The sequence below is a fragment of the Bufo bufo genome, chromosome 6, assembly GCF_905171765.1.
Source record: "Bufo bufo chromosome 6, aBufBuf1.1, whole genome shotgun sequence".
Lineage (NCBI taxonomy): Eukaryota > Metazoa > Chordata > Amphibia > Anura > Bufonidae > Bufo > Bufo bufo.
In genome coordinates, this window is record NC_053394.1 from 369,279,858 (window position 1) to 369,303,003 (window position 23,146).

Consider the following 23,146-nt stretch of genomic DNA (forward strand, 5'->3'; position numbering starts at 1 on the left):
CCTGTTGAATGGAATGAAGAACGGGAGATTGCCTTCCAGCTCCTAAAGAAGAAGCTGACTGAACCCCCTGTTCTGGGTTACCCGGATTATCAGAGGCCATTCCACCTCTACACGGATGCCAGTAAAAGAGGCCTGGGAGCCGTGTTGGCCCAGGTACAGGACAACATAGAGAGGGTGATTGCCTACGCCAGTAGATCCCTGAGGGGAGCTGAGAAAAACGATCAGAATTATAGTTCCTTCAAGCTGGAGTTCCTTGCCTTAGTGTGGGCTGTGACAGAAAAATTCAAGGACTATCTTGCTGCCACTCCATTTGTTGCCTTCACAGACAATAACCCCCTGGTGCATCTGAATACAGCCAAGTTAGGGGCACTGGAGCAGAGATGGGCCTCCCGCCTTGCCAACTATGACTTCACTGTGAAATACCGAGCAGGCCGCTCCAATGATAATGCTGATGCCCTGTCTCGGCTCCCCACTACAGAAGCACCAGATGAACAAAAGGATGCCTGGGAAGAAGTGGAGATGCCGGCGTTTTACAACAAATTTACTCAGCAAGATAATGTTTGCACTGAAAACCACTCAGCCAAGTCGCTCAGGGTATACAGTACAGACCAAAAGTTTGGACACACCTTCTCATTCAAAGAGTTTTCTTTATTTTCATGACTATGAAGGCATCAAAACTATGAATTAACACATGTGGAATTATATACATAACAAACAAGTGTGAAACAACAGAAAATATGTCATATTCTAGGTTCTTCAAAGTAGCCACCTTTTGCTTTGATTACTGCTTTGCACACTCTTGGCATTCTCTTGATGAGCTTCAAGAGGTAGTCCCCTGAAATGGTCTTCCAACAGTCTTGAAGGAGTTCCCAGAGATGCTTAGCACTTGTTGGCCCTTTTGCCTTTACTCTGCGGTCCAGCTAACCCCAAACCATCTCGATTGGGTTCAGGTCCGGTGACTGTGGAGGCCAGGTCATCTGGTGCAGCACCCCATCACTCTTCTTCATGGTCAAATAGCCCTTACTTTCAAAGTTTTCACAATTTTCCGGTTGACTGACTGACCTTCATTTCTTAAAGTAATGATGGCCACTCGTTTTTCTTTACTTAGCTGCTTTTTTCTCGCCATAATACAAATTCTAACAGTCTATTCAGTAGGACTATCAGCTGTGTATCCACCTGACTTCTCCTCAACGCAACTGATGGTCTCAACCCCATTTATAAGGCAAGAAATCCCACTTATTAAACCTGACAGGGCACACCTGTGAAGTGAAAACCATTTCAGGGGACTACCTCTTGAAGCTAATCAAGAGAATACCAAAAGTGTGCAAAGCAGTAATCAAAGCAAAAGGTGGCTACTTTGAAGAACCTAGAATATGACATATTTTCAGTTGTTTCACACTTGTTTGTTATGTTCATAATCCCACATGTGTTAATTCATAGTTTTGATGCCTTCAGTGTGAATCTACAATTTTCATAGTCATGAAAATAAAGAAAACTCTTTGAATTAGAAGGTGTGTCCAAACTTTTGGTCTGTACTGTACTTATGCCATGACCATTATTTATCACTTCACTAAGTTTGTCGTAGCAGTGCCTGTGAAAGACCTGACAGCCAAACTGCGGCGGAGGCATTCTGGAAGCATTTCCTCCTGCCCTACGGCTGCCCAGAGAGGATCCTCACCGACCAGGGGTCCGCGTTTGAATCACAGCTGTTCCAGGAGATGTGCCTGCTGCATAATTGCCAGAAAGTCCGGACCACCGCCTATCATCCGCAAGGTAACGGACTCTGTGAAAAGATGAATCAAGCTCTCATTGAAATGCTGAGAGCAGTACTCCCTGAGACAAGGGTAATTGGCCTACTCTGCTGCCACAACTCATGTATACTTACAACAATACAATTCACTGCTCGACCGGGTAGACACCCTTCTATCTGATGTTGGGCGGTCGAGGGAGGTTACCTGCTGACCACTTCCTGAATGTTGAGGTGCCTGATGTCATCAATCCACTACCAAAAACTGATTGGGTAGTGGAGCATCAAAGGCGTCTCCTCAATGCTAAGGAGATTGTCCAGGAGTGCATGGAAAATGCCCGGGAGCAACAGCAGAAAGACTATGACCTGGCTGCTCATGCAGGGCCTCTAGCTATAGGAGACATGGTGTGGTTAAAAATTAACCACCAAACCAGTAAATTGGAAGGTAAGTGGGAAAGGACTCCCTATGTCATTTCTGCCATCCCTAATGCTAAGGCCCATATTTATCAAATTTACAGAGAAGATGAAGGCTCCCAAATTGTACACAGGAATCGTTTAAAACCCTGCCTAGAAGGAGAAATTGCAGCAGAGGACATTGAGCAGGAGTCTCCTGAGCCCGAGTTGCCAGCCCAACCTGCTGATCTTATACAGGCTGTTGAGAACCTGATACATGATAAAGAGCCACTTCATTGGTTCCTCACACTCTGGTTGAACTTGGTAGTACCAGCTCCAGTTCCTGCTGGTTCTCAACCCCAGGATGAACCCACTTCAGCTCCTGCTAGTCCTCCACCTCAGGATGACCTGTCCCAGAGTGTACCTGAAAGAGCTCCAGAGCCTGTGGACTCCTCTGACCCTCCTGAACCAAGGCAGGAAGAACCTCTGCCAGTAAGAAGGTACACACGGTCTACTAAGGGGCACCCACCTGTGAGATTCAGGGACTACATTGTGGGCCCAAGTAGACCCTCCCGGGAAACCCCTGTTTAACTATTTATAAGACCCGGGTACGGACTCATTTTGTTCTTTGAGCCTCCAGGAACTTACCTCATGTTTGCACTTTCTATAATTGTCGTTATGGATTATCATTATGGACTATCCTGGTTATCCTTTATACGCTGTAGCAGGTCAGCGCCCCTGTTCCCTTATACTATACTGAGAGAAGAGAATGACGCCCCTTTCCAGAGGAACTGCTTGATATATTTGTACTGTAACAATGGTGACTATCGTATATGCCTGCTTTTCGTTTTGTCTTTCAGGCTGCGGTTTCCTGCTGGGCGGGCCCCTTATGTTGCGCCGAGGACGGGCAACGTCACAGCAACGGGGTATGTAGTGTCCCACTAGGTAAATGTGGGCACTACACAAAGGTTAATATGACATTTGTGTTGATATGATGTTTTATGCATATTTTCCTGTTTATCTGTGTATCAGGCCTGTTAGGGTGTAGTTCCTCCTCCTAGTCATTAGAGGGAGCTAGGGAACCCTTAATATATATAGTTAGGCCCAGACAGGAAAGGGTAGTGTAATCCAGGAGGCTAGTGAGTGCAGACTTAACAGCCTGAGTATGTTGAGCCAGAGTTAGCTCAGAAGATTTGTCACCAGGGGAAGAGTTGCCTCCTGAGAAACCAAGTTCCCACAAGCAGAGCAGAGCTAATATACCAGCCAGACAAGTAAGCTGAAAGGCAGAAGGATTTTTTACCTAAAGCAAGGATATACACTCACCTAAAGAATTATTAGGAACACCTGTTCTATTTCTCATTAATGCAATTATCTAGTCAACCAATCACATGGCAGTTGCTTCAATGCATTTAGGGGTGTGGTCCTGGTCAAGACAATCTCCTGAACTCCAAACTGAATGTCAGAATGGGAAAGAAAGGTGATTTAAGCAATTTTGAGCGTGGCATGGTTGTTGGTGCCAGATGGGCCGGTCTGAGTATTTCACAATCTGCTCAGTTACTGGGATTTTCACGCACAACCATTTCTAGGGTTTACAAAGAATGGTGTGAAAAGGGAAAAACATCCAGTATGCGGCAGTCCTGTGGGCAAAAATGCCTTGTGGATGCTAGAGGTCAGAGGAGAATGGGCCGACTGATTCAAGCTGATAGAAGAGCAACGTTGACTGAAATAACCATTCGTTACAACCGAGGTATGCAGCAAAGCATTTGTGATGCCACAACACGCACAACCTTGAGGCGGATGGGCTACAACAGCAGAAGACCCTACTGGGTACCACTCATCTCCACTACAAATTGGAAAAAGAGGCTACAATTTGCACGAGCTCACCAAAATTGGACTGTTGAAGACTGGAAAAATGTTGCCTGGTCTGATGAGTCTCGATTTCTGTTGAGACATTCAAATGGTAGAGTCCGAATTTGGCGTAAACAGAATGATAACATGTATCCATCCTCTGATGGCTACTTCCAGCAGGATAATGCACCATGTCACAAAGCTCGAATCATTTCAAATTGGTTTCTTGAACATGACAATGAGTTTACTGTACTAAAATGGCCCCCACAGTCACCAGATCTCAACCCAATAGAGCATCTTTGGGATGTGGTGGAACGGGAGCTTCGTGCCCTGGATGTGCATCCCTCAAATCTCCATCAACTGCAAGATGCTATTCTATCAATATGGGCCAACATTTCTAAAGAAAGCTATCAGCACCTTGTTGAATTAATGCCACGTAGAATTAAGGCAGTTCTGAAGGCAAAAGGTGGTCCAACACCGTATTAGTATGGTGTTCCTAATAATTCTTTAGGTGAGTGTATATCTGAGGAAGTTTTCTACCAAGGATAAAGCCAGCATTAGGACATACGGGCCTTGGGATAAAGACAGCCTGGAGTTCTGAGGAATAGTGCACAGGATTTCTGAGGAGAAGAGTGCAGCCTGGTCTGTAAGTGTTGTTTTACCCTCTGAGTATCTTGCAAAGAACATTGTACCTGTCATTGATGTGAAAGCCTGCTTATTACTGCTGCATTACCTGGAACTTACAAAAGACTGTATAAAGTTAACTGTTTCCAGTAAAGAAAGTTTGGTTCACCACAACAACGTGTTCCTCACTTATTATTACTATCATCAATCGGTGTGCCATCGTTACAGGCACTGTCGTCACGAACCTTAAAGGGACCTTGCCCTAGACACATTAAACATCTGCAACACCCAGGGCACCTCATCTACCATCATGCCTGGTCCCTATATACAGAGAGTTCCCCAGAGGTCTTCTGTGCCAGCCTCTCCATCACTGCTGTACGCCTGCCCAGGGTCTCCCTACAAACTGTGAGTAACCCATAGCAACCCTCGTTTGCCTAAGTAACCGTGAGCTCACATCGCTATACCCTGCAGGTTTGCGTACTGCAAACGAATGCCCTTTTATAAGATGGCCGAATATACTTCACAGTCACATAACAACAGGAATCATGCCCTTCTCTAATATGGCAGAAGGACGCTGTGACCTAGGGACGCCCTCTTGTAATATGGCCGAATGGTCAGTGCAGCGACGTAATGCCCTTTACTGACGTCAACGCGTAAAGACTATATGCAAATCACAAGTCGCAGTGCATTATGGGCGAAGCGATTGCTGAGCAAAATGAAACGTTTTCAATAGGTCTTTATTAGCCGAGTGAGGAGACAGAGAGTGACGGTTTGTAACGTTGGTGACCGAGGCGTCACGTGACCGCAGCCCGCGCTCATTGTGATGCTATCGTACAGCGGTGAGAGCAAAGCTGCGTCCTCGCCCTGAGGTCGGTGAAGAGCGCGGGACGGGCGGCGGCTGCTGGGAGTGGTGTGGGGGCATTGTCAGTGAGGTCAATCCTTACCTGTTCCTCCTCCGGGAGAAACAGACATGATGAATGGAGGAGGCTGAGTGTGTGATTACACCGAACTCCGACACCGCCCTGAACCGACAACTTGGGGTGTGTGACATTCTGAGCCTACACCTGCTGGTGATCATATCAGTGTGTAAAAGAGCAGAGGAAGGAGGTGTTGTCATGGTTACTGTCTCACAGACTGTGGGGTTAATGTAATAGAAATGTCTCCTGTGAATGGACATTACAGGGACTGTGCCTCAGACCTGCTGTGGGGTGTGTGCTTTCCTCCTGGATCATGTGACCAGATAATGGGGATTGTGCTTTCCTCCTGGATCATGTGACCAGATAATGGGGATTGTGCTTTCCTCCTGGATCATGTGACCAGATAATAAAGAGGGAGATCCCATTATGGAGACAGCTGGCCGGTTAGCTCAGTAGGTTAGAGTATGTTGCTAATAATGCCAAGGTTGCTGGTTCGATCCCCGTATGGCCCATTTGTTTTCTGCTTTCTTTTAAAGGGGTCGTCCGAGTTCAGAGCTGAACATGGACATGCCCCCATTTTTAGACCCCCCCCCGGTATGAGTATACGAGCATTTCATACTCCAATGCGCTCCCTTGCCCTGCGCTGTATCATGCAGGGCAAGGGCTTTTTTTGCTTATATTTTTTTACACTGCTAGGCAGAGGCTTCCGCCTAGCAATTTTTCCGGCAACATCACGGCTGTAATGGGTGGGCTTTAGTGCTGCCCTAGCCGTTTTACAAGCTGGTCTATTAGTGCTGGTGGCTCATTGCTGGGTGGAAGCCTCCGCCTAACTTTACCAATGGAGGGCCCCGGTACATCACCTATCACATATGTCAGGTGATGCTATTCCGTGTTGGACTTGATCTGCCTTGGCAAGAGCAGCCACACAGGTGAGTGGTTGCTGAAGCACCTCACACCCTGCCTGTCTCCCCGCCAGTTCCAAGTTGGCAAGGTTGTGAGCACTAGTGGATCGGGGGTGGGGGGGGGGGCACGGGTCAATTGGGGGGACTGACTGTAATAACTAGGGTAGGGGGGGAATTAGGTACTACTAACTGGTCTGTGCTGCCGGGTAATTGCTGAAAGGGGTTAATAAATACTGTGAATGGGGGACTGCTGAGAGGGGTTAATAACTATTGTGAAAGGCCCTTTACAATAGTTATAAACCCCTTTCAGCAGGGACTGTTGAATGTGGTTAATACATACTGTGTGAAGGGAGGACTGGCTGGTAGAGATGTCCCGAACTATTCGCCGGCGAACATCGCTTGATTGCGTTCGCCGCGGTGGGCGAACATATGCGATGTTCGGTCCGCTCCCTATACGTCATCATTGAGCAAACTTTGACCCTGTACCTCACAGTCAGCAGACAAATTCCAGCCAATCAGCATACCCTCCCTCCCAGACCCTCCCACCTCCTCTAAAAAAAAAAAGCAAGAACGGCAGCCCTCTTAGATTCATTCTGAAGCTGCAGTGTTAGTTAGAGCAGGGAGAGTGCAGCTGCTGCTGCTGAATTAATAGGGAAATCGTGTTCTGTGTCCACTCCAGTCCTCAAAGACTCATCTGCTGTAAGGACAGCGTCCTGACAGCACCCCAAAAAGCCCTTTTTAGGACTGGTACATCAGTCTGCTTTTATAAATTTTTTCTATATATATATTGCAGTTGCATGCCAGTGTGTGAGAGGCCACAGGCCAACAGACTGTCCTGTGTGCACACCACTCATATAGGGTGGCACAGTACCTTAAATTCACACTAAATAGATTTGAATAAGTAGACGTTCCAAAATAGTAATAATATCACAGCCTGATGAACGTTAAAATTAAAGAAACAAAACCTTTATTAAAAGTCTGTTTAAAAGGGGGCAAGAAAGCCTATATGTCACTGTCTGTGACCATCAGGCAACCAATCTCCAAGCTGCACAGGGAGGGGTAACAAATAACTCCTCTCTGCAGTTGAGAGACTGGGCTAGAACCTCAACTTGCTAGCTAGTAGTTGCTATAAAAGAGCAAGTCAGAGTAAAGGGCACGGAAATCGATGTGAATGGACACACATGTGTGTATTGCAGTGACCCTGATGATTATATGCAGATATGGTTATGCCACCTAGTGGTAGGGTCGCAAAATAGCTGGATACTAAAGATCTCCCTGGTGTGGCAAATAGAAATCTCAATGGACTAATATATATCTCCTTATGCTGTATAGGAGTCCAGGCTAGTCTATATGTGCAGCCTGCGGCCAGTATATAAGTAAACCATATATCCGCAGCCAGTAATTATGGCTTATTGCAGTCACTCATAGCCAGTATATTTTGGCTCCATCCACACACCTGTAGCCAGTATATTTTGGCTACCATCCATACATCACATACACACTCCAAGGCTATAGGATAGAATACTGCAGCAAGTGCAACCCTGCCTAGAGAGCCGTGTCCAAGTAATAAGCAACAGCTCTACGCGTTTCACCGTGACTTGTAATTGTCACGTATCTTCAGGAGCTATTTAATAACTGTGTCAAGACAAAAAGCCGCACTGTGGTGTGCTATGGCTTTGGCGCTGTGATGGCCGAGCGCGGCCGATACAACGCCGAGTTCATATGGCCAAAGTCCCGCCTATCAGGAGGGGTGTGCCACGAACATCTCCAATCAGAGGTGAGGGGCGGGCTCGATAGCTCCGCCCTCTGACCGGCCGATGCCTTTATGATTCTTACCCTTCCTGGAGCATCTGACGCATTACCGCAGTAGAAGGGGGAATGATGATCGCGGCCCTCATATTGTCACCTGATCCCAAGCGTGTCCACTGGCAGCGATCCATCGGAATATGTGTTAGCCGGACAAAGTAAGTGCCGATCCCCATCTGATCACATGTGACCGGAGGGGAGGGGCAACCCAATACAACAATAAACTCTGACAGTGTCACTGTAGTATGCAGCTGTCCAGTGTACACAGAACACATGCCCAGATACATACATAGCTGAATCACAGCTGAGCATATAGGATACATGGCCAGCGTGCCTATCAATATATACACACATCTGAACATATGAGTTGTATGACCAGTGTACATGAATGCCTATCAATGTATGCACAGCTACATCAAAAGAAAAAGTAGAGAAAAAATGGAAAAAAACGTAATATCATGAAGCAGCATATAGGGGATAAACTCTAATATAAGATGAGGCACATCCTCATGTAGATAGTGTAGCTTCTACATTAGATGAAACTGGCAAATGATATGGCCTCGTTTAACCCTTGTGGCTGAACTGTCCGCAACTTATAGGTCCACATTGCTTCTTTTCGTAATAGGGGTATGTCGATATCACCTCCACGGATTGATATCTGTACCTGTTCAATCCCCTGTACTTTCAACACACCAGGGTCACCGTCATGCATCTCACATACGTGGCGTGCCACTGATGTGTCCCGTTTATTCCGGATATCAGACATATGTTCGCCAAATCTACGTCTCAATTCACGCCTTGTTTTACCGACGTATTGTGACCCACATTGGCAACTGATCAAATACACAATACCCATAGAAGTACACCTGATGAACGAACGTATATATTGTACTTTTTTCCTGTTGTATGGCTGGTAAAGAATCCGCCTCTCAGGACGTTCCTGCACATAATACATGAACCACAGGGAAAAGTGCCCTTTAGGGTATTTTTCAACCAGGTTTCAGACTTAGGTTGTGTGTATAAACTGTGTACCAAGTGGTCACGTAGATTAGAACTACGTCGGTACGTAATTGAAGGATAATCCGGAATTGATCCCCCAATGTCTGGGTCAGATTGCAATATGGACCAATGATTTTGTAAAATGTCACGGACATTTTTGTGAGCCTTATCAAACGTTGCGACAATTCTAGGCGTAAGGTCTTCGATGCTTCTTGGTTTTGGAACCAAGAGTTGGGTGCGAGCTGTACTCATAGAGTGATGGAACGCTTGTTTCAGAGTATATTGTGGATACCCCCGATTTGTGAATCGACCTCTAAGGTCAGATGCAGCGGCTCTAAAATCACCTAGCTCCAAACAGTTCCTCCTGGCCCTAAGGTACTGTCCCTTCGGGATACCTCTTTTTAGGGCCAGGGGGTGACCACTTTCCCAATGTAGGAGATTATTGGTCGAGGTTTTCTTCCTAAATAGGTTAGTGGTAATTTTTCTGTCGGTGCCAATGGAGATCATCAAATCCAAAAACGCAATTTGTTGTTCTTGTACTTCAGATGTGAAAAATAAACCCATCTGATTCACATTTAGTGCCGCCACAAACGCCTTAAAGTGTTCTCGTGTCCCTTTCCACAGTATCAGCACAACATCAATGTACCTAATCCACATTTGCACACACGATGTATACTGCTCAATATCATCACCAAACACAACTTCCCTCTCCCACCAGCCCAGGTACAGATTGGCAAACGTCGGGGCACAGGGACTGCCCATTGCAACGCCCCTGAGCTGGTGGTAGATGTGTTGATCAAAGAGAAAGACGTTGTGTTTGAGGACAAAATCCAACAATTGTAAAAGGAAGATGTTATGCCGGTGACAATGTTCACCTCTCTGTTGGATGAAGGCCTCGACAGCCCTACACCCAGAGTCATGGGGTATAGAGCTGTACAAGGCCTCAACATCCAAACTAGTGAGGAGAACACCTTCCTCACACTGAATCCCATCCAACCGTTGTAGCACATCCATCGTGTCTCGGGCATAGGACGGTAATGACGTCACAAATGGACGCAAAATGATGTCCAAATACGTGCTCACATTCGCAGTGAGACCGCCTATGCCCGAGACGATGGGTCTGCCCATCAGCACTGGTCCTAATTTGTGCAGTTTGGGCAGACTATAAAATGTGGCTACAACTGGGGCTGTAGGAAGCAAGTAAGCCAGTTCATTTTTGCTGATAAGCCTGTCATCAAAAGCTTGATTCAACAAAGTCGCAAGCTCATGCCTGAATATAGGGGTAGGGTTGGTTGAGAGACGTCTATAAGTTTAGGGTCCTCAAGTAGGCGGAGACACATTAGACGATAGTCCTCCTGCTCCATCACGACAATGTTGCCTCCTTTGTCGGAGGGCTTGATAACAATAGACATATCCCTCTCGAGTACCTCCAAGTATTGTCTCTCAGCTGTAGTCAGGTTATCCCTTCCCAGGGGTATATCCTCTAATTTCTGGAGGTCCTGTGTGACTACATGTAGGAAGGTATCAATTGGGGTACTATCACTGACAGGGGGGAATATTTTGGATGGATTCCTCAGATCCGTAAATGGACCATCCCCTATCATTCTGTCACCCTCTTCAGATAATCCTGCCAACAGCTGGACATCCTGTAAATCCTCTACCTCAATGCCCAGCTCATGACATCTTCTCCTGCCATGGATTTTAAAAAACTTTCTACATTTTAATCTACGTGCAAAAAGCTGCAAATCTTTCACCCAGTTGAATAAGTTAAATTTTTGAAGGGGTACAAATGAGAGTCCTCTCTTGAGAAGCCCCATCTCTGTGGTAGAAAGTGCACGTTTAGACAAATTGATAACTTGAAGTTCATCTACTTGGGGGCCTAGGGAGCTTTTTCTGGCGCAATAGATAGTCTGACACCGGTGGGAAATCTAAAAAACCTCCACGGGAACCTCTCCCAGATCTACCTCCCTGCTGGGAGCTGCGAGCTCTACGAGCTCCTCGTCTATACCCCCCCCGTCCTCTTGTAGATCCACTCGCCTGTTCGGCGTCCGTGTCACATTCAGAGGACGACACTTCTGTGTCCAACTCAGCCGCAACTGGACGCTTGGGTCCAAAATCAAAGATGCGGCCCTCCCTAAAGTTGCTGATATCCCTATTAAACAGATTATGTTTTCTCTCCTTCACTTGGCAGGTGAATCGCTCAATATTCTGCTGTAATAGGGATTCTTTCTTGGTAAAGTCAGTGTGGTCACTGAATTTCTGAGCCTGTGCGACAGCCTCCTTCAGTTCAGCCTCACTGTTGGATAGATGCTTCCGTTCTTCCTCTGCCAATAGTTTCATCAAACGGAGGGAGCCCGCAATGGATTCCTGCTCCCACCTTTTGAGAAACTCAGGAGACCGTAGTCTAGTAACTGGGAGGATTGAGTTTCTCAAGCCCCTAGGCACTATATTGTTTTTAAGATAAGTGTCAAGTGTTTGCACTTCCCACCAACATTTAACGTTGTTTTTATAAACCCTATTCAAGTTTTTGAAAGAGGCAGTAACACTAGTTTGAATCGATTGTGTAGGTAGCTCTTTTTCGGAGAACACCTCCTTAGGGTCCCCTAGCCAGCCTTCGGAGCTCAGATCATGGGACAAAAAGCTTGCCATTCCCCAGACTCGAATAGATTCAAAATAAATTCACACTAAATAGATTTGAATAAGTAGACGTTCCAAAATAGTAATAATATCACAGCCTGATGAACGTTAAAATTAAAGAAACAAAACCTTTATTAAAAGTCTGTTTAAAAGGGGGCAAGAAAGCCTATATGTCACTGTCTGTGACCATCAGGCAACCAATCTCCAAGCTGCACAGGGAGGGGTAACAAATAACTCCTCTGTGCAGTTGAGAGACTGGGCTAGAACCTCAACTTGCTAGCTAGTAGTTGCTATAAAAGAGCAAGTCAGAGTAAAGGGCACGGAAATCGATGTGAATGGACACACATGTGTGTATTGCAGTGACCCTGATGATTATATGCAGATATGGTTATGCCACCTAGTGGTAGGGTCGCAAAATAGCTGGATACTAAAGATCTCCCTGGTGTGGCAAATAGAAATCTCAATGGACTAATATATATCTCCTTATGCTGTATAGGAGTCCAGGCTAGTCTATATGTGCAGCCTGCGGCCAGTATATAAGTAAACCATATATCCGCAGCCAGTAATTATGGCTTATTGCAGTCACTCATAGCCAGTATATTTTGGCTACCATCCATACATCACATACACACTCCAAGGCTATAGGATAGAATACTGCAGCAAGTGCAGCCCTGCCTAGAGAGCCGTGTCCAAGTAATAAGCAACAGCTCTACGCGTTTCACCGTGACTTGTAATTGTCACGTATCTTCAGGAGCTATTTAATAACTGTGTCAGGACAAAAAGCCGCACTGTGGTGTGCTATGGCTTTGGCGCTGTAAGAGTTTCGACTAGAATTGTCGCAACGTTTGATAAGGCTCACAAAAATGTCCGTGACATTTTACAAAATCATTGGTCCATATTGCAATCTGACCCAGACATTGGGGGATCAATTCCGGATTATCCTTCAATTACGTACCGACGTAGTTCTAATCTACGTGACCACTTGGTACACAGTTTATACACACAACCTAAGTCTGAAACCTGGTTGAAAAATACCCTAAAGGGCACTTTTCCCTGTGGTTCATGTATTATGTGCAGGAACGTCCTGAGAGGCGGATTCTTTACCAGCCATACAACAGGAAAAAAATACAATATACGTTCGTTCATCAGGTGTACTTCTATGGGTATTGTGTATTTGATCAGTTGCCAATGTGGGTCACAATACGTCGGTAAAACAAGGCGTGAATTGAGACGTAGGTTTGGCGAACATATGTCTGATATCCGGAATAAACGGGACACATCAGTGGCACGCCACGTATGTGAGATGCATGACGGTGACCCTGGTGTGTTGAAAGTACAGGGGATTGAACAGGTACAGATATCAATCCGTGGAGGTGATATCGACATACCCCTATTACGAAAAGAAGCAATGTGGACCTATAAATTGTGGACAGTTCAGCCACAAGGGTTAAACGAGGCCATATCATTTGCCAGTTTCATCTAATGTAGAAGCTACACTATCTACATGAGGATGTGCCTCATCTTATATTAGAGTTTATCCCCTATATGCTGCTTCATGATATTACGTTTTTTTCCATTTTTTCTCTACTTTTTCTTTTGATGTAGCTGTGCATACATTGATAGGCATTCATGTACACTGGTCATACACTTCATATGTTCAGATGTGTGTATATATTGATAGGCACGCTGGCCATGTATCCTATATGCTCAGCTGTGATTCAGCTATGTATGTATCTGGGCATGTGTTCTGTGTACACTGGACAGCTGCATACTACAGTGACACTGTCAGAGTTTATTGCTGTATTGGGTTGCCCCTCCCCGCCGGTCACATGTGATCAGATGGGGATCGGCACTTACTTTGTCCGGCTAACACATATTCCGATGGATCGCTGCCAGTGGACACGCTTGGGATCAGGTGGCAATATGAGGCCCGCGATCATCATTCCCCCTTCTACTGCGGTAATGCGTCAGATGCTCCAGGAAGGGTAAGAATCACTACGGCATCGGCCGGTCAGAGGGCGGAGCTATCAAGCCCGCCCCTCACCTCTGATTGGAGATGTTCGTGGCACACCCCTCCTGATAGGCGGGACTTTGGCCATATGAACTCGGCGTTGTATCGGCCGCGCTCGGCCATCACAGCGCCAAAGCCATAGCACACCACAGTGCGGCTTTTTGTCTTGACACAGTTATTAAATAGCTCCTGAAGATACGTGACAATTACAAGTCACGGTGAAACGCGTAGAGCTGTTGCTTATTACTTGGACACGGCTCTCTAGGCAGGGTTGCACTTGCTGCAGTATTCTATCCTATAGCCTTGGAGTGTGTATGTGATGTATGGATGGTAGCCAAAATATACTGGCTATGAGTGACTGCAATAAGCCATAATTACTGGCTGCGGATATATGGTTTACTTATATACTGGCCGCAGGCTGCACATATAGACTAGCCTGGACTCCTATACAGCATAAGGAGATATATATTAGTCCATTGAGATTTCTATTTGCCACACCAGGGAGATCTTTAGTATCCAGCTATCTTGCGACCCTACCACTAGGTGGCATAACCATATCTGCATATAATCATCAGGGTCACTGCAATACACACATGTGTGTCCATTCACATCGATTTCCGTGCCCTTTACTCTGACTTGCTCTTTTATAGCAACTACTAGCTAGCAAGTTGAGGTTCTAGCCCAGTCTCTCAACTGCACAGAGGAGTTATTTGTTACCCCTCCCTGTGCAGCTTGGAGATTGGTTGCCTGATGGTCACAGACAGTGACATATAGGCTTTCTTGCCCCCTTTTAAACAGACTTTTAATAAAGGTTTTGTTTCTTTAATTTTAACGTTCATCAGGCTGTGATATTATTGGCACAGTACCTTGCAGATAAAAAAAAAGTCATAAAATTTTTACCCTTTAATATAATTGCAGTTGCCTGCCAGTGTGTGTCAGGCCCAATGACTGTACTGTGCCCACTGCCAGTGCCCACCACTCATATCGGGTGACACAGCACCTTGTAGACAAAAAAGTCATTACATTTTTTCTCTGTAAAATAATTGCAGTTGCCTGCCAGTGGGTGTCAGGCCCACAGACTGTACTGTGCCCACTGCCCACCACTCATATAGGGTGGCATAGCACCTTGCAGATAAAAAAGTCATTACATTTTTCCTCTGTAATATAATTGCAGTTGCCTGCCAGTGAGTGTCAGGCCCACAGACTGTACTGTGCCCACTGCCCACCACTCATATAGGGTGGCACAATACCTTGCAGATAAAAAAGTCATAAAATTTTTCCTCTGTAATATAATTGCAGTTGCCTGCCAATGAGTGTCAGGCCCACAGACTGTACTGTGCCACTGCCCACCACTCATATAGGGTGGCACAGTACCTTGCAGATAAATAAGTCATACAATTTTTCCTCTGTAATATAATTGGAGTTGACTGCCAGTGAGTGTCAGGCCCACAGACTGTACTGTGCCCACTGCCCACCACTCATATAGGGTGGCACAGTACCTTGCAGATAAAAAAGTCATTTAATTTTTCCTCTGTAATATAATTGCAGTTGCCTGCCAGTGAGTGTCAGGCCCACAGACTGTACTGTGCCCACTGCCCACCACTCATATATGGTGGCACAGTACCTTATAGATAAAAAAAGGCATTTAATTTTTCCTCTGTAATATAATTGCAGTTGCCTGCCAGTGAGTGTCAGGCCCACTGACTGTACTGTGCCCACTGCCCACCACTCATATAGCGTGGCACAGTACCTTGCAGATAAAAAAGTCATTTAATTTTTTCTCTGTAATATAATTGTTGTTGCCTGCCAGTGAGTGTCAGGCCCACAGACTGTACTGTGCCCACTGCCCACCACTCATATAGGGTGGCACAGTACCGTGCAGATAAAAAAAGTAATTTAATGACCTTCAATGAGATCAGTGAGGACGAGGAACGGGACATGATTAGCTCGGCATCCAACCTTGTGCAAATGGGGTCTTTCATGCTGTCATGACTGTTGAGGGACTCTTGTATAAAAAGGCTGAAGGAGAACGACCTGTACTGGGTGGCCACGCTACTAGACCCCCGGTATAAGCAGAAAGTGGCTGAAATGTTACCGAATTACCAGAAGTCGGAAAGGATGCAGCAGTTCCAAAACAAGTTAAAAGTATGCTTTAAACAGCGTATAAGGGTGATGTTAAAGATGTGTGAATTTTATTCTATATTTTGTATATCTAGGACTGTAATGAGTTAAACTTTTTCTTCTCCAAGTGCCTCCACCCCACCCTTCTCTTTGTCTCAAGCAGGAGAGGAAGGGGGGAAAAGTGCTGTGCTGTGAGAAGTGTCTGATTTCTCATCTTTCTGCAGGTGTCCCATGGAGTGTGGTGGAATGCGTAGACCAATCATATGACTTGATGATATATTTTATCCACTGCCTATAGAGAAGCACCTCTTTGAAGTGTCACATATGACGTATGCAGTATTATTGTTAGAATAGAAGCCATTACAAAATGGCGATGGTAACCAGATGTTTACATTAGTTCACATTCCAAAGTAGGGCCCAGTGCGCAGATTCAGGTGTATTATCTCCTCTCTCTTATCTCTTCTTCCTTTTTGACCAATGAATCAATGTTTTAGTCTCAGAGAGGACTGCCCTCTTCTGAAGATGTATATACGGCTTCCCCCATGTAATCAAAGTTAGAGATTGCTTTGACCAACTTCTGTGTCAGCGTCTAGTCTCTCAGCCACGCGTGGATATTAACCCCTGGGGGGGTACATTGATCTGGAACACCAGAGTGTATCTAAAATGCCCTAATTTAGGGCGTCTTTATCAAATCGGCGACCACGAAGGGACTCTGAGCGAATGTAGCATCAAACAGCTGACAAGACGGGCCCCTGAGCTTGACGAACGGCAGAGGGGAGAGGATTGCAACCTCAAAGAAAGGTGAGAAAACTTTTTATCTCATCTGCCTTTCTGCTATTTACTTCGTCATGCTCAGATAGCTCAGTCCGCTGTGGGGTGGTACTGATGTAAGTATCGTAGTCGGCTGTAATGCTGAAAGCTTAGAGTCTATTGAACCAATAGTCTGAAATCATAGATCACTCTGGTGTGTATATGTTTTGTGTGTGTCTGTGATTTATGTGAGGAGTGAGTTGAGCACAGACGGTAAAACCACAGACAAAGGGAGGGGACAGTAACCTACTGGTTTGGAAGGGGGCGCTGTAGCGCCGAGGTGTGGGACAAAGAAACTCCGGCTGACCTGACCAGGAAGACGTGTAGAGCCGTATGACCTTTTGATCTAATGGAAGACTGCGGAGACTACCTGACCTGACCCTAGGAAGACGGTAGAACCTCTCATGACCTTTTGATCTAGGGGAAGACTGCGGTGATATTCTCTACCTGACCTGATCCCAGGAAGACGCGACGGAGACCGCCTGACCCCTGGTTTTGGGGAAGACGTGCGGGGAGTCCCAGCTGACTAGTCAGACATGATAGTCAGATTTGAGCAAACCAGTGGGGAGGGTGAATCCTTTGTCTGCGGAAGAAAGGGCTAAAGGTGCTGATCACTCCTCTGTTTTGTGTGTGTGTCAGTTTGAAATACTGTTGTTTTAAGAGGGGCCAGTCCCAGTATTATGAAGGAGAAAATACAGCCCCTAGCTAATAGCGAGGAAAGAGGGAGATTATAGGATGTGATATGGAGAATTGAAAGTTAAAATGTGACAAAGAATGTTAGAGAAAGGGTGGCCCCGGACAGAAGGTCGCCCGGCTGGCAACAGGGATGAAAATCTGTAAGAAACTGTGAAGTTAGAGCTTACAGATTGAGGGCATCAGAACTCCGGTGATGTTGAAGGGGGAGTTTTAACGAGTGAGAAAACAGAGCAGTGTCAGGGAAAGCTGAATGATGAAGGATTATTAGGTGCAGCACAGGCATGGCACCGAGCGGCAAGTCGATTTATGGCAACTGGAGGGACAAAAAGATGGTCAGGAACTGTGAAATAGAGAAACTCATTTCCCCCCACCTTTACACAGAAACATTCCTGAGATAAGAGGAGCAGGGAAAGGGGGGAGGGAATCATGGGGGCAGGGAATCATGCAGAGTAAGTGATGTTATATGTGTAATATTATTATAGAAGACAAAGAATTGTTCAATGATCTTTTTTTTTTCTTCTTCTTTCTTCTTTCCCAAGCAGTGTACTGTGGGAATCCAGCTTTTAACAAAATGACTGTATGATTATAACATGTATATTGTCTTACAGCGACAGACCATCAGCAATTCTGGGTGTGGTGTGGCTATCTGTTTCCAGGAAAGCTGTGTTTGTCTGTGCTGCAAGTTTTGGGATGAAACAATGTGGGTTGGAAGACATAAATGATTCAGTGGAATGTGAATGGGTGTGGCTTTGAGTTGTAATTGAGGCGAATATGTGTGAAGACTGATTATGAGCTGTTAATGAAAATGTGTACATGAAAATGTATATGAATGCGTATGGAGTACGGTATTTGTTTTTTAAATAATATGCGCATTGAGGATTTTATTTTATTTTTCTTGGAAGTTTTTGGTTTTTATTGGTGCCAACAGCATTGATCAAGCTGTACATTTTTTTATATCGAAGTCAATGAAAAGTTTTTATGGGCCCTTTGTGTGTTCATGTCTGTATTGTCAGATCTGTTTGTTTCAATGTTTGAAGTTACGTGTTACATGTTAAGTATGGTGCTAAACATCAGAGCTCTGTTCTTATGGATAGCTGCCACATTACTGATGGACAAAAAGGGGACCACAGTGTCCGACTGAGGGGGGTGGACTTAGATGACTCAGAGCGGAGGGAGGAGGATAGGGGTGGACGTTACAGACAACGACAGCCCTTGTGCCCATCCCCTAGTTATAAGACACTCCCATGGAAGATGAGAAGTCCTGTTTTGTTTTCCAGTCTATTAATTCCGCGATAGGGAAAGTTGGATACTTCTGTAAGCCAAAATGCAGAGTAACATCAAGCGGCATTGGGTGGTTCAGTGGTGCCAACCATAGGTAGTGTTCCTTTGGCATTGCTACAGCCCTGATGTCAAACGCCTCATTGAAGTGAGGAAAAAGTAAGTCTGCCACCCTATGATGGGCCTGCAGAGTCTGTGGGACCCAGATCCCAGAAGAGAGAGTGTTGTGCTGTGTGTGGTACTCCTCGTCCACACCACACGAGAGGATTGTATTCTATGTTGACCATGCCCAGATCACTGTCCGTCCCCACAGACACCCATGTTTTGTTGTCATAAGGAGAACACAAAGACAGGGAGGGGGGGAGTTAGATCAAGATTAGGAAACAGGAAATCCAGTATCGGCTCTACTTTTAAACATTTTAATCAGATTCAGTCTGGCCCAATGATATCCCTCACACTGGGTGATAAAGAAGTAGTCCCGTTTTTGATTGATAGTGGAGCAGCCAAGACAGTTGTGCACAGCAAACATGGCCTCCCCTGATTTACTCTCCAAGGACACCAGTCTTGGGTAGAAGTGGATGGGAAAGTAGTACGCTCCCTTTTCAACAGAAACCATCCATATTAGATTTGCCCCTAACCAAGATGCGCTTGCCTGTTTGCTGGTCAGTGGTAACGCCCCTTGTTGCCTCCTAGGTGCAGATTTGCTTGCAAAAGTACATGCTGGTATCTCACATCAGGAGGACGGCACTGTGAAGCTTACAGGTGCCCTCAACGACCAGGAACTTTGTTGGCCATTAGTGATAAAATTCCCTGGTCCATGTTTGTATCAGTACTCCCAGAAGCTGAGAAAAGCAAAACCACTCACCATTGGATGGTACATGACCTACATGCAGTTAATGAAGCCACAGTTTCTAACACCCACATCGTGCCCAATACACACACCTTGTTGGCTCAGGTTCCCATTACCCCTGCTCACTCCACTGTGATTGATTTGTCCTTTAGTCCCTACCGCTTCACAGATGAGGTGGTAGATGCTTTTTATGCCTACAACTGGCAATTTTGTGTTCCCCCACAATGTACTATCAGATTATTACATTTAGATTGTATTGCTATGAAGTGAGTGGCCATGACTCAGCTGTCCTCACCCAACTGCATGGCCAGCAATAACGCCCCGTAGCATATTATTCAGCCAGACTTGATCCCGTGGCCAGAGTTTCCCCTTTCTGCATCAGAGCTGTAGTAGTTGTACTAGCTATGCTTGATGAAAGCTCGGAGATAGCTCTGAACCACAAAGTGATGGTGATATTACATCTATCCTCATGAACATACAATCCAAATGATTGTTTTGTTGCCCGTTATTTGAGAATGCAGTGTTCCATTTTGTTGCCTGACAATGTTGCTCTCCAACGGTGTAATACTTTGGACCCAGCCACCCTGTTGCCTCTGGACCAAGGGGGGAGGGAAGAGTTAGGGCACCGCACTTTAAACTTTTCTTCCAGATTCAAAGGAAGAGGCTCCTGACTGTTTGCAGATGATGTCACAAGAGGTAGTGGGATTTGGTAAATCAGCCATTAGGTAATCTAGATCATGTGCTCTTTGTGGATGGATTAAGGTATGGCCAGGATGGCAGGTACTACACAGGTTGGGCAGTGGTGATTAAACGTGAACTACCACACATGTCTGCTCAAGAAGTGGAGCTAAAAGACTCTGAAGATGGCTTGCAGATATGCAGATGGAAAAAACAGCCAACATTTACACTGATTCCAGGTGTGCTTTTGGGATAGCCCATGACTATGGGCCCATATGGAAAGCCAGAGACTCCTTGATCGCTTCAGGTAAACCCATCGAAAATGGGGAAGCAGTGAGGTCTCTGATGGAAGCCCTCTTGTCACTAACATGAGAGGTGATGATAGCAACGAAAGGCCACTGTAAACAGATGCAGAGGAGGCAAAGGGGAAAGCCACGGCAGATCAGGTGGCAAAAATGGCTGCCAAATTACCTAAGCAGACCCCTGTCTTAAGTGGCCACAGTTCAGGTCCCTGAAATAACTCCTCCTGTCTCCCGAAAGTTCTTAAGACCTTACAGAACCAGATGGGGAAGGAGGAAAGGGACTGGTGGATGGAAAAGGGGGGACTACAAATAAGAAGGGAAACTTTACCTTCCCAGGTCCCTCTAATCCACGATGGCACAGGCAACCCATGGAGTGACGCACCAGACAAAAACTGCTATGTGTGATTTAGTACGTAGCATATGGTACGCCCCAGGGTTCAGCACTGTAACAGTCAGACATACTCAAGGATAAACGGTTGTGCCCACAACAACGTGGGCAAGGTGGATAAGGTACCCAAGAAACACGTCTTGCTTTTTGTAACTGTTTCAACGTTTGCAGACTCCCTTAAACTACCCATGGTGGGTATGTATGAGTATGTATTGATATGTGATGACTTGTTTTCAGGATGGCCAAAACCGTACCCTAAGAAGTAAAGAAGATTATGGCCGAAGTTGTGTGCAGGTATGGGGTACCTTAGATCATTGAAAGTGACACAGGTGTTCACTTCACAGGTGAAGTGATGCAGGAGATGATGAAGGTTTTGGGTGTAGGACAGGCCTTACATGCTTCGTACCATCCACAAAGCAGCAGTAGAGTAGGGAAAAGGAAATGAACGGGACACTAAGTTAAAGATTCAAAAGCCTTAGAGTGCCTGCTGGTAGCCCTCTTTTAGTAAGGTATACGCCTAACCGTGAGACAGGCCTTTGTCCCTATAAGGTCCTTTTTGGGTCAGGCCCTAGGATAGGATTTTATTTCCCACAGCAGCTCCAGATGCAACATGGTTGTCTGACAGATTATGTGATCAGTTTGTACAAGCATTTGACTAAAGTACATTTTCGAGTTTTTGCTTCACTTCCAGGTTTTGATAAAGTACCAGGAACCCACCCACTTGTGTCTGGAGATTGGGTGATAAGAAAAAGACACGTTAGAAAAGTCCTAAAACCCTGGTTTGATGGTCTATTCCGAGTGTTGTTGACCACAAGCACAGTGAAGCTCAAAGAAAGCATAATTGGATTGATTTCAAGGAAGTGTTGAGACTGGTTTTCCCTTGTGTGACTGTTGATCATGACTCAAAAGAATATGGAAAAATTTTATGAAAACATCGATCCAGAAAATCAGAAGCACTGATGACCTCCAGTCCCCCCCCATATAATGTCAACGCCAGTTAGGGAAAGATCATCTGACTTCCCCGTGCTAAAATCCAGTGTCACGGGAGGCTGTTCGCTAGGTATGGCTTGTCGTGGAAGCTGGTGAAGAGGAGGCGGAGCATTGGGACAGATGTTTAGGTTTAGGGAGAGAATGAAATTCAAGGGGGGACTGTTAAAGATGTGTGAATTTTATTCTATATTTTGTATATCTAGGACTGTAATGAGTTAAACTTTTTCTTCTCCAAGTGCCTCCCCCCCACCCTTCTCTTTGTCTCAAGCAGGAGAGGAAGGGGGGCAAAGTGCTGTGCTGTGAGAAGTGTCTGATTTCTCATCTTTCTGCAGGTGTCCCATGGAGTGTGGTGGAATGCGTAGACCAATCATATGACTTGATGATATATATTATCCACTGCCTATAGAGAAGCACCTCTTTGAAGTGTCACATATGACGTATGCAGTATTATTGTTAGAATAGAAGCCATTACAAAATGGCGATGGTAACCAGATGTTTACATTAGTTCACATTCCAAAGTAGGGCCCAGTGCGCAGATTCAGGTGTATTATCTCCTCTCTCTTATCTCTTCTTCCTTTTTGACCAATGAATCAATGTTTTAGTCTCAGAGAGGACTGCCCTCTTCTGAAGATGTATATACGGCTTCCCCCATGTAATCAAAGTTAGAGATTGCTTTGACCAACTTCTGTGTCAGCGTCTAGTCTCTCAGCCACGCGTGGATATTAACCCCTGGGGGGGTACATTGATCTGGAACACCAGAGTGTATCTAAAATGCCCTAATTTAGGGCGTCTTTATCAAATCGGCGACCACGAAGGGACTCTGAGCGAATGTAGCATCAAACAGCTGACAAGACGGGCCCCTGAGCTTGACGAACGGCAGAGGGGAGAGGATTGCAACCTCAAAGAAAGGTGAGAAAACTTTTTATCTCATCTGCCTTTCTGCTATTTACTTCGTCATGCTCAGATAGCTCAGTCCGCTGTGGGGTGGTACTGATGTAAGTATCGTAGTCGGCTGTAATGCTGAAAGCTTAGAGTCTATTGAACCAATAGTCTGAAATCATAGATCACTCTGGTGTGTATATGTTTTGTGTGTGTCTGTGATTTATGTGAGGAGTGAGTTGAGCACAGACGGTAAAACCACAGACAAAG

At 45.6% G+C, this 23,146-nt stretch overlaps 1 non-coding gene across 1 annotated transcript; it reads left to right on the plus strand.

The window, feature by feature from the left end:
* The first annotated feature begins 5,533 nt into the window (after positions 1 to 5,533).
* LOC121006679 lies at positions 5,534 to 5,669 on the plus strand. The gene has a single exon (XR_005780362.1). It is a non-coding gene; the product is annotated as a U8 small nucleolar RNA (small nucleolar RNA).
* Positions 5,670 to 23,146: the final 17,477 nt, after the last annotated feature.